We start from the raw sequence: 15,786 nt of genomic DNA on the forward strand, positions 1-15,786 counted from the left end.
AAGGCGCCACGTGGGCCGCCTATGCAGGACAGAGAAACCCCAGTGGAGGAGTTGTGGGGAGTGGGCGAGATTCCCCCGAGCAGCATAGTTGCTCCTGTCATAGCCAGGAGCTCAGTGGCTGGGAGAATAATGGAGCATAGTGTGGTGTGAAGCGGAGGTGGGTGAGTATGCAGCACTTCTAGGATTCCAGGCTCTCCATGCATCACTGCGACCCTAAAGAGTCCCACCAGGTCGTGAGCATTTTAGAGTGAGTGCAGCGTTCTCAGATAGGAGGTCCAGAAACATACAATATTGCGTCTGCCACTGTGTTGAAATCTCCCCTACAAGGAAGACACACTGTGGAAGTGACGTTATTACCTGAGTGATGGCCTGCAAGGTTTGTTTGTGAACCTGGGGGGGCAATGTATATTCTAAAAAAAAAGTGTAAGAGGGGGTCCCTCTAGTGTGCCTGTCACCCCCACATATCTACAAAGAGGGTCATGGAATGTTTGGATGTTTGCAAAGGGGAGAGTTTTGTTGAGCAGAATCACCACATCTCTTGAGCCTCTGGCGAAGCTTGAGTGGAAGACTTAGTATATGCATATCTACCTATGAAGGAACATTGCTTCCTAGAAGGTGGGTTTTCTGTAGGAGGACCACCGCTGGATAGAGACGTTGGAGGGATTTAAGTCTAAAAGACCTTTAAAGTTTCAGGAAATAAGCATTAGTTTAATCACAGGGCCGAGGTGTAATGAACGAGCATACCCAACTGGGGCAAGAAAGGTGGACTCTTTCTTGGCCTGTAAGGGGAGTAGAGAAGCATGCCTGACTGCTGGTGAAAAACAAATGCATACAATAAAGACAAACCAAATTTGATCCCTAAAGAAAACCAACAACTCCCCCCCACCCAACACTTCCACCCTTGAAGCATCTGTTACTCATTTAACTCCCAAGTAAACAAACAATATTAGAACTTGAGGCATTTGATTGTACATTTGATTGTTCATCTCCCTTAATTCGAAGGATATAAGCAAAAGGATACAGTGCATCTTTACAAGTGCACCCTGGGTCTGGAGTGATTCTCATGGTTTATTTGTGTATCTTGTTCAGTCTGCCAAGGATCCCAATGTGAGATGCGCAGTTGTTCTGGTCATCACCACCCCCTCTCCCAATGAGGCCTGAGAACTTGCAAAGAGAGAGTTACTTGGCAGTTCACAGCAGGAGTCATGGTCATCGGACCATGGGGTCCCATGTGATTGGTCCCTCTCTTTATTATTATTTCTGTGTTTGGAATGGTGGTGGAACCTGGAGCATGCACCATTTGGTTTCTGGGCAGTGTGGCCAGTTCGGGGAATCCTCCTGTGGCGTGTTGTTATTTCTGAGTGAACGTTGTTCAGAGTATCGAAGAAATAGGATTTAGAGTTGTGCACCACACGGAGTCTAGCAGGGAATAGTAGGGCGTAAGGGATGGACATCTCTCTGAGCTGTTGCTTGACTACATCATAAGATTTCCTTTGGGCTTGCGTAGCTTTAGTATAGTCTGGGAAAATCATAATTTTGGTTGGATTGGTACATGAGCTAGGTGTGATTTCCAGCCCCTTTAAGGACTGCATCCTGGTCCCACAAATTCAAGATCTTGGTGATTGTTGGACGTGGCGGAGCCCGGGGGGGAGGATGCTACATCAGTGCTGGGTGTGCTCTTTGAACCCCAAAACAAGCCAAGATTAATGTTGAGAGGTTTTCTGAGTCCTCCTCCTTGGCTGAGGTCCGAGGAATCATCCTCACATTGTTTGACCTAGGATACGAAGCTGGTGACTGAGCAGCGGTCTTGACGAAGCAAACCCAACCGCCACACCAACTTCTCCTATCTTAGCTTCGAGGACCTCCTGTGATGTTTGGATAGCCTGTAGAATACATGGTAGGTTGGATGAGGTTGGTAGCATCTGGCTAGGGTCTCCATCTGGTGATTTCTTGAGGAGGTCTGAAGCATTGGTGGTAAATCTGTCCATCTTGGACTGAGAAGAGGAAGTGGGCGGTTTATCTTTGCCCATGATGATCAAAGTTCAGAGAAGCGCGACTGAAAGTGTTCCCATGTGTGCCCTGTCCCGAGATCCCCTTCTGTACGAGAAGGAAGAGGTAGGAGAGAGGAATATTAGTATCCAATATATGTCTGTGGTGGATTGACAGACAATGGGTTCCAGAGGGCGCCACCCCTCCTTCACGCCCCGCTTGTCCCAAATGGTGCAGGACGAGCAGTTGGTTGGTCAAACCAAGGATTAGATAGGGTGGACTGCCAAAGTTGTCAGGTGCAGATGTGGAGGGAAATGGGTGGTGAGGCGATCAGACTTGTGGTATCTTAAAGGATGAAAGGTGTGGTTTAATGAAGTCTGTGTGGGTCTGCCGAGGCCCTGTCGGTTTCCAATCCCCGGCTCCACCAACGCGGCCGTGCACCAAGCCGCCAAAAAGCAATGGGGTTGGGGCTCCCCCAACAGTAGAAAATAGATGTTAAAGGGACACTGCAGTAAAGAGGATGGGGTGGGTGCACAGGGATCTCTACCCCAATCAGCAGCGGATGATAGAAACAGAAAGGGGGGCAAATTTCAATATATTATTACGTGCAAAAAATGTAAGGGTCTGGCCAGGTGCACAGTCACTGGGTGAGCAGAGGTGAGGTAGTGCGTGCAGGCTCTAATTGACCGAGGTCCAGAGCTATAATGTCTCAAGGAGGATTTTTTCCTGTCCATGTGGGTCACTCTGCTGCTGAGTATTGCAGGAGTTTAATTTGTAGCATGCCCCCCCCCACTCCTCACCTTTATAGTAGGGGTGGTCCGCCCATTTGCACAGCAAAAAAGATGATCAACCAGGAACTGGAGCCAACCTCGGGCACCCAGCTCCTGAGGCAATCCCAGGGCCGTCACTCCGATCGTGCGATATTATTATTAAATTGGGCCAGGACCGGGCACCGCCGCATCTGCTCCAGCTTGCCTTGTCAAGGTCTCAGATGAGGTGTATTTGGGTGTGGGGCCCCGGGTCATCTGACTTCCGTAGCTCACGCCACCGTCATCTCTTCAGCTGCCCTGATGCGGCCCCAGAGTAAAGGAGGGCTCACACTCGAAGCGGACTGGTGCACAGTCTCAGGTTTTCTGGTGGGCAGGGTTCCGTGCACCCGCTGCCTTCCCAGCAGTCCCGGCACAGCCACAGGGGCAAACAAATCCGTACATTAAGTGGATTAATGCAGAAATGTCTCCCGATCAGTTGAGGTAGCGGAATTCGAGTCAACTGTGCCGACCTCTTGATTGCTTCTCCAGGGCAGCGGCGCTTCAGTTGGACATTCGGGCCTCAGTCCAGGCCGCAGGCCCAGACCCTATGATGCACCAAAAGGTCTGAGGCATGACCTCGGAGCCCCCAGCTGAGTTTAGAGAGCCACCAGGGATCTCCTATACTTTATTGCCCACTCCATGATGACATATGGTGTCCGGAGTGGAGGCTATAAAAACAAGCATTTTCAAAGCAATGGGGCTCGCATTTGCTCGAGTTGGAGCTATTTGCGTTGTAAACTCCTAACCTAACTTTTCTTGCCATACAAATTAAAAGAAAAAAAAAACAGCGCGATCGCGCTATGTAAAATAAAGCGCGATCTCGCTGAAATAGAAAACGAAAAAAACAGAGTGCGATCATGCTATGTAAACCCCAACGCAATCGCGCTGCGGGGAAAATGAACAAATAAAGTAGTCCAGAAACCAGGCCCAAAACATCAAGCCTTGTAGGTTTCTAGTAGTTTACCGGTGCTGTGTAGGGGGGCTAAACACCGGAAAAGGCATGACGTAGGCATGCGTTTCACAAATGAAAGCAAGCAGATTTTAAAGAGCAAGCCCAGGAACCAATGAAAGAGACTGACGTGACCTGGGCGTGGTTTGAAGCCCAAAGAGAGATTACTTTATGGATGGAGCGCTTTGTGCTCGCTCATAAAAAGTGGTGTTACACCCTGGTGGTCTTTTAGCACTTGTTAATACCAAAGCAGCGTTGCAGTCTGTCTGAGCGCAAAAACAGCGCCTCGCTATTAGGCGTGACAGCCGCGCACCTCGCCTTTCTACACTGAGGACCTCCTGATAGGTGGGACAGAAAACAACAAATGGGTATTAACAAAGTGGACTCTAGATATTGAATGAGACAGGATCTTTCGAGAGAGTACAGGAGTGCTATTGATTTGCACCTGCCATTTTGCCTACTTGCCACCAAAATATATTTGATGCATTGATTCAGCCAAGGTAAAAGCTGTCAACTCATGTATTTATTTATTTATTTTTTGATTGATTTATATACATTGTGCTCACCACTCATCTAAACATATATCGCCATTAAGAACCAGCATTGAGAAAAATATAGCAAAGGAACCTCTTCAGTGCTTTCCAGATGGGCAGCAAAGAGTGTTTTTTATCCAGAGGTGAAATGCGAGGCGATATCAGAGGACAGGTCTCAGCATCGAGAACCAGCTGTTAGTGTGTGATTCACACATGGAAAGAAGGGCCACCAGCAGGACATGACTGCTGAAGTGTAGTGGCATCCGCAGAAACGCTATGCGGCCTTTGCTAACTAGCTTGATGCCAAATCGTGGAGACACTTGAATACTAGATTGAGAATGTTGAAATTCACTTGAGAGAGCTAAAATGTAAGCATACTTCTACATTTGTTGTTGAAGTCATGCCAGGAGTGCATCTGGTAGGCCGCCAGATTGGATGGTTGGATAGTTCATCTTGGAATTGATCTTCATACTTTGAAATTTAATAACAATTTTTAATATTTCAAGCACGCATGATTCCAAACAGTATTGAATCATACGTTACATTTTCAGAGAGCGGTTAGACAAAAAGAGCTGATAAGGTTCTTGGATGTGGCTCCAAAATTCCTGAGGTGGCACTGGTCAAAGAGAGACACAGCCTGAGAAAGAAGTAGGCATACAGAGGGAAAGATGTTGAGCTATAGAAATAAAGGTGATATAGAGAGAAAAATCACTTTTGCGGGGAGCTTTGTAGATGGGGTACTCAGCAATTGCTCACTTTGCCCAGGACCTAAAACGTCTCTGCTGCCAAGGTACCCAGAAGCATGTAGGAAAAATACTACACACAGTAGGGCCTGGCCTTTAGAATCACTCTGATCAAAAACCTAATTACAAGCGCTATTTAATTAAACATTTTTTCGAAATTACACTGTATCAAAACAGAGGATGTCAAAGTTTATTGAACAGAACCACTGTTCAATATATACTTGGCACTCTACAAGTGAAATACATTTAAAAAATCATAATTGTAATTATAGAAAGAATGGATCTACTGCCCATACTCCACATTGTCTAATGTTTGGATGCTTATCATGTCTACTAGTGGATCTGTGCTTTGGAATGATCCATATTGGTTTCATCAAAGAAATTCGTCTCCTCAAAGATGGTGAAGGAGCATACAGAAGAACACTCTCAGTCTATTGCAAGTGACACAGTAATTTATAATTTCAATTGACTTCTTCAGTTAATTAAAACATCGTATAAGCATATGATTTCACTATAAAATTATCAAAATGCCCATATCAACAACCAATTAAGACAAATTCATAAAAACAATTATATGGTCTGTGCAAATTGTCTCTTTAAGCAGCTTTAAATTAAGAACCTGAGGGACAGCAACGCTTCATTTAGTTTCAGCTTTCTGCCAGGCTAGTAAACTTTGCTGTCTGTGTTATAAACTGTGTAAAAAAGCAATAGCGGTTACAATTATTGAAGTATCCCTTTTTGAATAATTCGGGCCTCCATTGTATAATCCGAAATGTAACCACGTTTCAGTTCAACTTTATATCCACAAAAACATTAAAATTGCATTGACCAAGTTAGTTTCCACCACTGAAAGAAATCCTCGGTTGGACAATCCTGCACCTGTAAGAGGAAAATACAACTTGATGTAAATCGGGACACACATACATTGACACTCATGTCTAATGTAAAAGGTCATTTATTTAGGACAGGATTTAACATAAACATCAATAACTTTTAACTGTATGAAATCCCTCTTGCCCAACTTTAACTTAAAAGCTTCCTTATGCCCTTCCTTCTCTTCCAATGGCTCTCTTCAAATCTCCTCCCCTAGACACTCCCGTATTCCTTTCATGCCCTCCTTTTTTGTTGACATTCCACCCCCCAATTCTGATCCTTCACCTAATTTTTCCTCTTGGAAGGGGGGACAAGCCCGCATCTGGCTCTCCCCCCCATTTCCTGCCAACCCTTGTGAACCACACCTGTCCTAACTGACGTCAAACCCTTTCCTTGACCTGCTTAATCTCGCCCTTCCCCTAAAAAACCCTTTCCCCACTGCCTTCCTTCTCTTCAGGGCGGGTGGGTGGTCAATCGCCTTCCTCCCTCTATGGTCGGCCCGGAAAGAGGCCGACCCCACCCCTCCACCCCCTTTTAACCTAAATCCTAAACCCACCCCCACTTACCTGTCCACCAATCCTGGCGCACCCGCGCCACTTCCTGCCGTCCCGAACAGACCCGCGGAGAGACTAGAGCGAGTCTCTCTCTCCGCGGGCCCCCTCATTGGAAAATGCGTTTCCAGATACAGCTGATGTTAATTATCATATATCTTTTAAACAAAAGTGGGGCTTTGAGATTTTCCACAGTTGGTTCAAGTTTAAATTGGACAGACATTTTGCTGAATAAAATGACTATGAGTTACGTTCTTTCTCCATGCTAATTCCTGACCATACCAACCAGCATGTTCGATGGTAGGTCGCTTACCTTTTTAAAAAGTTTGATGAAAGTGCCTTGACGAAAGAGGTCTTGCTTGACGAGTCCAGACCTGAGGCCAATCTGCACCTGTGATATATTTGGGTGGAGTTTGAACACATTGCTATAGGTTTTCACGTGCAGGGCATCCAATAGAGTAGATGATAATTTACACCAAATTCCGTTAAGACTAGACTGTAAGAAGAAGCTCCGTAATTTATTGAAGGGAGACTTAAAAGTGAATGGCAAGAGACATCGAATTACATAAAGGCTTAATGTCCGTGTTCTATCAGGGGTGTAACATTCAGTTGTGTCACAGAAGCATTGGCAGTGGAGAACAGGTGTGACTGGCCCACTTCACCATGGGGAAGGGGGGGGTCAATTTCCTTGCTTGCATCAGGGCCCATGCCACATTTACTGTGCCACTGTTTTTATATGATCTCATAATCCATAACTTTCCCAATAAACTATAGAGACTTTCTCTTCTGCCATGAAGGATGAGTTAGAACCGATTGGCTACAGTGTAACACTACCATCATCCCAGATCTTATACGTACCAGAACAATCTTATGAGTAAAAGGCTGATTTCCCTGAACAATCTTATGAGGACATAGCAGTCCCCAGACACACTCTCAGAGATATCAACCACAGAACCCTCTCAGTTGTGAAGCCTCATTTGCTTACTTCAGTTTCATAAGCAAGTGGTACCACAAGCACACATCATTCATCAATTTTGTTTTACAGACTGTCCAGGTGGTGTTAGGTGGTATGAGTAAAGTGGTGGATGGAATGCTTGAATTAATCTCATCCACTGATAATTACCTGTGTCGTTTTCCCAGCCCATCCTTATTTTGCACACTGTACCCCCTCAGTCTGGACCCAGCTATATTCAAATCAGTATTTACCCACTCTAATGGGAACAGTCCAGCCAGAACTGCCAAGCCAGGCCCACCCTGACAGAACACAAGCAAAGCAGGACCGATTTCACCCTAGTTGGGCCACAAGAGCCAGGTATAACTTGGTTCCAGTGACAGTTCCGGTTGGGCTGTTCTCATTGGAGCAGGGTCAAGACTGATATGCAGATCGCAGAGTCCAAACTGAGGTAGCATTGTGTGCAAAATAACGAAGAATTGTAATGCGGTCCTGAGTAATTCACAGCAGCTGAGATTAATTCAAGCATTCCTTCCAAAATTTGTTGGGATATGCTACAGCAATGTCCAAGTTCTGCATTAAAAAAAAGCAGGGGCAGTCCCTCCCCTCTGCTGAAAAGAATCAGAAAAATAAAATGATAATAAAAGCATAGGTAGGGCGGGGCCAGCAGCATCTGCGGCGGGGGGACCATGAGTGCTAGGTGCACTCTAACTGTGCATGTCATTTTGTCTGGTCGTCTGAGGCTGGCCAAACAGACATGCACACTTAGAACTCTCCACCTGGTGCACTCTAAGGGGCAGATTTATAAAACTGAGTGCAGCGTCACTTTTCTTGAGCCCCTTAGCGCCCCCCCTAATGCCACCATGTGTGTGCCATATTTAAAATACGGTGCACCATGGCACTAGTCAGGGGTACTAGCATCATAATTTTTGACGCTAGTCCGGGGCTTTGCAGGATTAGCGTCAGAAATGTTGATGCTAATCCTGAAAGGCACCCAGAGGCCCATTGAAAAAAATGGGAGCCTGCCTTTAACGCCTGCTCTTAGCAGGCATTAAAAATGGCGATAAAAATGAGGCAAAGGTTACTTTGCGCCATTTTTTCAGCCCCCACCCCAGTCCCGGAACACCTCCCTTGTATACATTATGCATGCCACAAACATAATATGGCGCAAGGGGTTACAAAGTGGCGCAATGCAGGCATTGCGCCACTTTGTAAATATGACATGCCGTTTTTAGCTACCTAAAGATACAATGGTGTAAAAAAAAAAACGTTAATGTGTCGTTAGGATGGCGCTAGGCCCTCTGAACTATGGGCCTTAGTGTGCATGTTGGTTTAGCCGGTCAGCAAGTGAACATAAAACTCCCCACCTGACTGTGTTTCACAGCTGGGTGGAGACCAAGGCCCAGGCTACCACTCCCTCACTGAGCGGTATTTCAGCCCCCTCATGCCAATCCAGGCGCTTCTCTCATGCTATGTAACAGCATGAGAGAAGAGTCTGAATTGGATGGGGAGTGGAGCAGGGCAGAAGCACCAAGGCAGCGTGAGAACGGCAGAGGCGCTGTGGCATGCCACGTAAGTGTTATATATATATATTTTTAATTATTGCCCCCACTTCCACTCCTCGTGCTGACCCACCAGCTCTTCCTGCCAGCAGCTGCCCCAGCAATCCAGTGAAAGTAAAGTGTACATGGTGTCAGGAACAATGAAAGATTTCAAGAGGAGGTGCATGGAGCACCATTAAGCACAATTGCTCAGGAAACTAATGAAATGTAAATTATAATTTTTGTAGTTTATAATAAAAATGCTCAGATATACTGTTGATTGAATTGTCAATAAACCTAATGCAAAAGTAAAACAAATTTTAGAGGGACGCCTCTTAGCATTGTCAGTATTCAGGGAGTAAAACTGCTTTCTGTGTTTGGAGGCACAGTTTACAGAAATGTTTTTTTGTCATTCAATCTGACTGTGGAAATTCAATTAAAACTGGATTGGAAGATGATGGCTGGCAGCAACCTGTTCACTCACATGAACGGCTGGTTAAAGATTATATTTTGGGATAATGCTTTTTTGGGTTCCATCAGAAGACTAGAACAGCTTGGAGCTCAAATATGATGTTGGCGCAGACAGGTGACTTTATATTAAACTAGCATGTACCCTGGTTTAACAGTTCACCCCGAGGCTGATTGAGGGGGGACTGAGTCCTGTCTGTCACTGCATCGTCTTCGATGGCAAACAATTATCTTGACAGTGCCTCGCTCGAGCCACTAGGACTGGTGGTGCTATTAGAGGACCCCCATAAAGGGTGAAGAAACAGTATATACTTAAACAACCATTTGCAATGCAACGGGTCTTATGTTTGCTCGCTTTAGAGCTGTTGGTGTTGTAAACTCCTAGCCGACTTTTCTTGCCACATAAATATTGAAAAGTAAAACATATGCAAGCCGATCGCCATGAGCCTGAAGGAGACACTGAAAAGGAAACAGAAGTTCGCTTGCAGTGAAACCTATTGGCAAAAGTGCAATTATCCATGTTACGGCATAAGTGCAATTATCCATGTAACCAACAAAAGTGCAATTGTCCATATAATAGGGTCGACGTCATGGAAAGCGCTAGACTTCTGCCAAGCGAGATCGCACTGCGCAGGAAATGAAAAGATAAAGTAGTCCAGAAACCAGCTGAAAACACGCAGCCTCGTATGTTCTCAGTAGTTTACCTGTGCGCTCAAGGAGGGCTAAACACCGGAAAAGGCATGACGTATGCATGCCTTTCACAAATGAAATAAATCGATTTTTAAAAGGTAAGCCCACGAAATAATGAAAGTGAGGGGCCTGACATGGGCATGGTTAGAAGCCCACAAAGAGATTACAACATGGTCCAGAGCGATCCATCCTTGAATGAAGGCTCACAAAGCATATAGCTGTAGTAAGTAGCCGAAAGAGAAGTGCCTCTGCCATATCGATGACAGGAGTGTTGCAGTTTATGGCCCCAATTTCGAGTTGTGTGCTACCAGAAGGGTTCAAACTGCGAACATGTTATTACTGCTACCATGCAGTAATGTCCTGGGAGTACTGTGCAGTTATGAGTGGCACCCCTTGGAAAGGAGAATAACTCTGTAGACATGGATCTGGTGTGTGATATTTGGCACAATATTCTCTATTCCGAGGGGTTAAAGCACACATTTACCATCTGCTTTACACAGGCGGTAAATCTGTGCCAAGACTTCTGTGTGTAGTAAGGGTGGAGACGGGTGATAGGGATTGCAGGGTAGGGTAGGGAATGAGAAAAATAGTTTTGACTGGGGCAAAGCTCCCCCTTTCACCAGAAAAAGGTCAGGTGGGGCTGGGATCCAAGTCCAAGCTACTATTGCAACCAAAGACTCATACAATGTCACACAAGTTTATCAGCCAGACTGTGGGCAGGTAAAATAAGGTCTGGTATTAACACACTAGGAAAAGCAGATGCATGAATATGGAGTGTTAGAAATGTGTTGTTTCAGCAGGGTCGCCCTGGATGTTTTGGCCTTTTTGATGAGCCCTACTTTTGCAGGCCATGGAAGTGCTTCTCCTCTTCCCTTCAACAAGGTAAGATTGGTATACAGCTGATTGGTTTATTCAATTTGTCCATAAGTCCTCTAATATATGGTACTAAGTGTACCCAAGACCTATAAATTAAATGCTACCAGTGGACTGCAGCACTGGCAGTACCATGAACTGAAATACCACAGAAAAGTATGTTTCCAGGCCTACCAATGTAGCCTGGGTGGGCATGTTTCAACTACAAATTTGATGTATCAAAATAACCCCTTTTTGACAGCCTAAACTTTCTTTTTAAATATTAATAAATATAAATTTTAATAAGTACCCCTAAATTTGCCCTATTGCCCATAAGGCAGGTTGTGTGGTATTCAAAAGTAGGTCATGTAACAGTTTCAAGTTAAACATGTCCTTACAGTTTAAATGTCCTAATAGCTATTTTCACTGCAGCTGGTTGGCTGCTTAATAGGAAAGCTTTGGGATACAAGATTAAGTTTAATACATGTTATCTTTGCCTAGAAAACAGCTTCAAATTGAATTTTGGGACTTTTTGAAATATTTATTAGAAGCCTTCACTGGTGATGTCGATTTTGTAATAAATATTTTGGAAAGATGACTTTTAGAAAGTTACCTTTGACCTGCCTGAAGTCCCTGGGGGCTAAGTGTTTATTTTGACTCCCTCTTTTGCCAGCAGCCCTTGGAGACTCACATAATCTGTACATCGTTCTTTCATCAATCCCTCTGGACCTTGTTCTGGATAAACCACAGATAACAAAACGAATATCCTCTGCTTTCTGATCAGTTGTTGGAGGTGAGCAAGAGGTAGCTAACGATTTTCTAAGGGGATGGGCCTTCGGTTTGGCTGTCATTGATTTCTCAGAAGACTTGGACTCTCGTTGTGATTCATTCGTTTCTGCTATTTTTTTTACTTTTTTTTCATTTTTCATTGTATATGACTTGTAGTACCTGTTTTTTCAATGATAAAATATTTGATCCTTTTCACCCATAAGTTTCAATCTTTTGCAAACTGTGTCTTGCAGTATGTCTGCAGCATCTCAAACTCTTTTCTGTCCAGCCGCAATTGATGTTAGCTTTTCTTTTAGATTAGTTTGGCATTTGACACATTTTTCTTTGTTGAAGGAGTCCTCAGATTTTGTAGTATGCAACACTCTGTCAGTAGGTAAAGATCCTCTGCTAACACCCGCTTCACTTATGTTTATAAACTTGAATCAATGGAAAACTTGAAACAAAAACAATATTAAAATAAATTACCAACATGATGGCTAAAACACATCATTATAGAGCTACCATTTTGGAAAATGGAAGGACAGTTGCTCTGAGAAGTTATTTTCTGTCTTTATAAGACTACTTGGCCCCACAAAACCTATGTTTTGACACCAAAAAGAAGTATATAGGTCTCCTGGTTCTTGAAATATTACATCATCAGTGCAACGCATCTGCCATTTAAAAAAATTTCAATTAGAAGAATTCGGCCTGGATGATCAATATCTACCTAAGCTAAATTTCTTCTCTAACTATCCAAAAACACAAATCAAAAACGAAAATTTCTGGGCAACAAATTTTTTAAGGAGGTGTATTTGGGGGCTGGGAATATTAGTCAGCAAATGCAAGTTAAAAACAACTCTTACTCCAAAACGATCATCTCCATGAACCCAGAAATCCGTGGTACTCTAAACAACTCAACCAAAAATAAATATTTTGACAAGGTTAGAAAGATTATACCACCACACCAAATCTATAAGCTAGAAATAAATAAATACACATTGTCTACCCTGTGAAATCTTTGTTTCTCCAAAATCAAATTTGGAAAACCTTTTCTGAATAATCAGGGATAAATGTGAAACCCAGAGTCCGTTTTGTTCTCATAATCTGCTTTACATTTCTCAATTATTTCATGGACCAAATAGATCTCATTATACCCAACATCCAAAACTTGAAAGTGATCATGAATAGGACCATCTGCCGCATTAATTGACGAATAATAAGAGCTTTGATCACTCGCCTAACAGATCTTTCAAAACTTCAGAGTCCTCTCAAACAAGAACTGCTACTCAGAGAATGTCTTATCCATGACTGCTATTGCACTGCTATGCCTCCTTAGTTATTTCTGAATGATGATAATCTGCTCTTTACTATCAAAGACATAGTCCAAGACAACTTCAAAACTGGATAGATTTCACCCTTCCTCAAGAGGTTTTTCATTTACCATAAAAAGCTCTTAGACCTCTGGCCCACAAACCATCCTTCTCCTCTAGAGACTAGAGGAAACTCAACGGAAATGTGTGACTACTCAACTCGCACAACATGTGGAAGAAGAGAATCTTCTGACCTTTTCACAATCTGATTTTTGCATAACCTGTGTCATCAAAAATCCTAGTTGCAAGATACTTGGTGATGTCCATCACACAATTAGCAAGAGTGCATTCTCTCACTTCATCCTTTTTACAGATTTCAATATGATTGACCCTGCAAGTTAGCACAACCCTTGGCTTTACCTGTGAAAGTTGAGATAAGGCTCTAGACAAGTTTACGTTCTTCCAGTATAGAAGGTAGTAGGTTGTCAGCATTGGTAATGGAATCTCAGAACTGGTCAGAGTGGCCCGCGGTGTCCCTTAAAGGTACCTACCTTCTCCCTTGATATTCATCCTATACATATAATCGCTAGTAATATATATCAAGGATTCAGATGTCACCTTACATTGTTTTAACATTGACATGAATCTTTAATTATTTGAGTACCTCTTGTACTGATTACATCTGCATTCCTACATCCATCCTGAAGAAGGTTCAATCCTGGATGCCCAGAAATGTCCTCATATTCAACAGCCAAAAGATTTATTGATTTTTCCTCTCTCCCAAAAACGTAAACATATTTCTCTCTGAACTATTTCTATTGTAATACCCCTACTTTATTGTCTCTTCTACGTTGTATGACCACTATATCGCCTCCAGAGCATCATGGGGCATTTCATCATCGAAGGTAAATAATAAAAACAAATATGGGTATGAGTCATTTATTTGAAAATAGGGTCAGGGTAACTTGACTAAATAAATAATCTGGGTGTAACACCACTATGAAGTGAAGTTGATGGAGTGATCCGGCAATAGTTTGGCGTATGATGAAGCAACATGCAGTCAGCTGTATATGGCATGATCATCATTGTGTAAGCTAAACTTCCAGGGTTTGTTTTGGGTTGAAACTCTACTTGCCCCCCATGTTAACCTGAAAGTGATAGCGGCAACACTAACAACACCATCTACTCGAGGCAACACTTCCTGCTTCAGAAATGTTGTTCTTCTGTTCGAGCGCTTATCAAACACTGTACGTATTTTGGTACTCTAATCTCATAGGCTGTTCCAATCTGCCCCATAAAGTGGGTCCATATTAACTGATGTCACCTGTGATCTGCACTGGCCAAACCATGTAGCCAGATTAAAATTCAAAAGGGACTGTTTCACCTTCAAAGTCTTTCGTCTTCACAAACGATCTCAATTGACCAAAGTTCTCAAAATCTCTGCAGGGCCAAGACTCCTAAAAAGCCAATGTTCTCTAATCCCTCATCATGAGGTGCCCTCTTGACCTGGGTAAAAGCAGCCAAAGGAGAAGTACACATGGAGTTTTGTTACAGCACCCATTGCTCCTGGAATATTTTACCAAGGACAAACCCTGATGACTTTGACATCGGCAAAAGGCTAGAAATTGCGAGTTCACATGCACGAATCATCGCATAAACCCAGAGCATGATGATCTATGGGGGATCAACTGATGCCTCCTGCATCAATAACACTGAGTGCATTATGATCATCCCATGACCACCTCATAACACTTAGACACCAATAATTGTGAAAAAATGCTAGAAAATAGCCACAATCAAGACCAATATTGTTTTTATGCCATATTCGATCCCATTTAAGTAGTTATTTGTAAGGTGTATGAAAGAGTTGGGTTGCATAAACCACGCTTTGTCCTATACCATAGATACATTAATATTTTTTTTTTTACATAGCATTATTATCAGTAGGTGATTGCTCCTCATTCTACACTACATTGCTATGTGGGTACAAAGGCTCCCTTGCATCTGACTGCAATATATGAGACATTGTATGTACATGAGCGATAGTCATAATCGATGATGAATGTATGCGTGGGGCTGTCTATTTCTTAGCTCTTCAACTCTTGGACATGAATATGATCGTGCCGAAGGGAAATTATGTAGGCTTTTCCTGGTGTACAAATATATATTTGTTATATTTTTATCTTCAGGAAATACAATTCCAGAGACATGGTAGCTACCCAGAGAGAGTGGCTTTCAGATCATGTGACTAAGGGCCAGATGTAGCACGGTCAGAATTTGTGATTCTGAAATTGCGAGTCGGTGCGACTCGCAATTTCAGAATCGCAAATCCTGATGCCAAAGGGTGTCTCAGACACCATCTGCGACTTGCTATGGGGTCGCAAAGACCCACCTCATGAATATTAATGAAGTGGGTCGCATTTTGCGACCCCCATAGCGAGTCCCTGCACTCACAGGGATGGTGGCCTGCTGAAGTCAGCAGACCTCCATGTCTGTGACTGCTTTTTCAATAAAGCAGTTTTTTATTTTTTATTTTGCAGCTCATTTTCTTTCAAGGAAAACGAGTTGCAAAATAAAAAAAATAATGAAACCATTTGGTTTCGTTTTTTCAGTGTAGGCAGTGGTCCATTCGACCACTGCCTGCTCTGAAAAAACCTTTTGGGCAACATTCACAAAGGGGAAGGGGTCCCATGGGGACCCCTTCCCTTTTGCGAATGAGTTACCACCAGTGTGACACTGGTGGTAACTGCGAATTGCT

General features: G+C 43.4%; 1 long non-coding RNA gene across 2 annotated transcripts in view; it reads right to left on the reverse strand.

The window, feature by feature from the left end:
- Positions 1 to 5,370: 5,370 nt before the first annotated feature.
- The window catches only part of LOC138260755 (uncharacterized), a 64,114-nt gene continuing 53,698 nt past the window's right edge, over positions 5,371 to 15,786 (reverse strand). Inside the window, exons 4-5 of one of the 2 annotated variants that reach the window (XR_011198963.1) lie at positions 6,761 to 6,838; positions 5,371 to 5,902 (exon numbers count right to left, since the gene is read on the reverse strand). This is a non-coding gene — a long non-coding RNA (uncharacterized lncRNA). The remainder of the gene's footprint in view (positions 5,903 to 6,760; positions 6,839 to 15,786) is intronic. The other variant, XR_011198964.1, reaches the window with a different exon arrangement.

The sequence above is a fragment of the Pleurodeles waltl genome, chromosome 10 (assembly GCF_031143425.1).
Source record: "Pleurodeles waltl isolate 20211129_DDA chromosome 10, aPleWal1.hap1.20221129, whole genome shotgun sequence".
Taxonomy (NCBI): Eukaryota; Metazoa; Chordata; class Amphibia; order Caudata; family Salamandridae; genus Pleurodeles; species Pleurodeles waltl.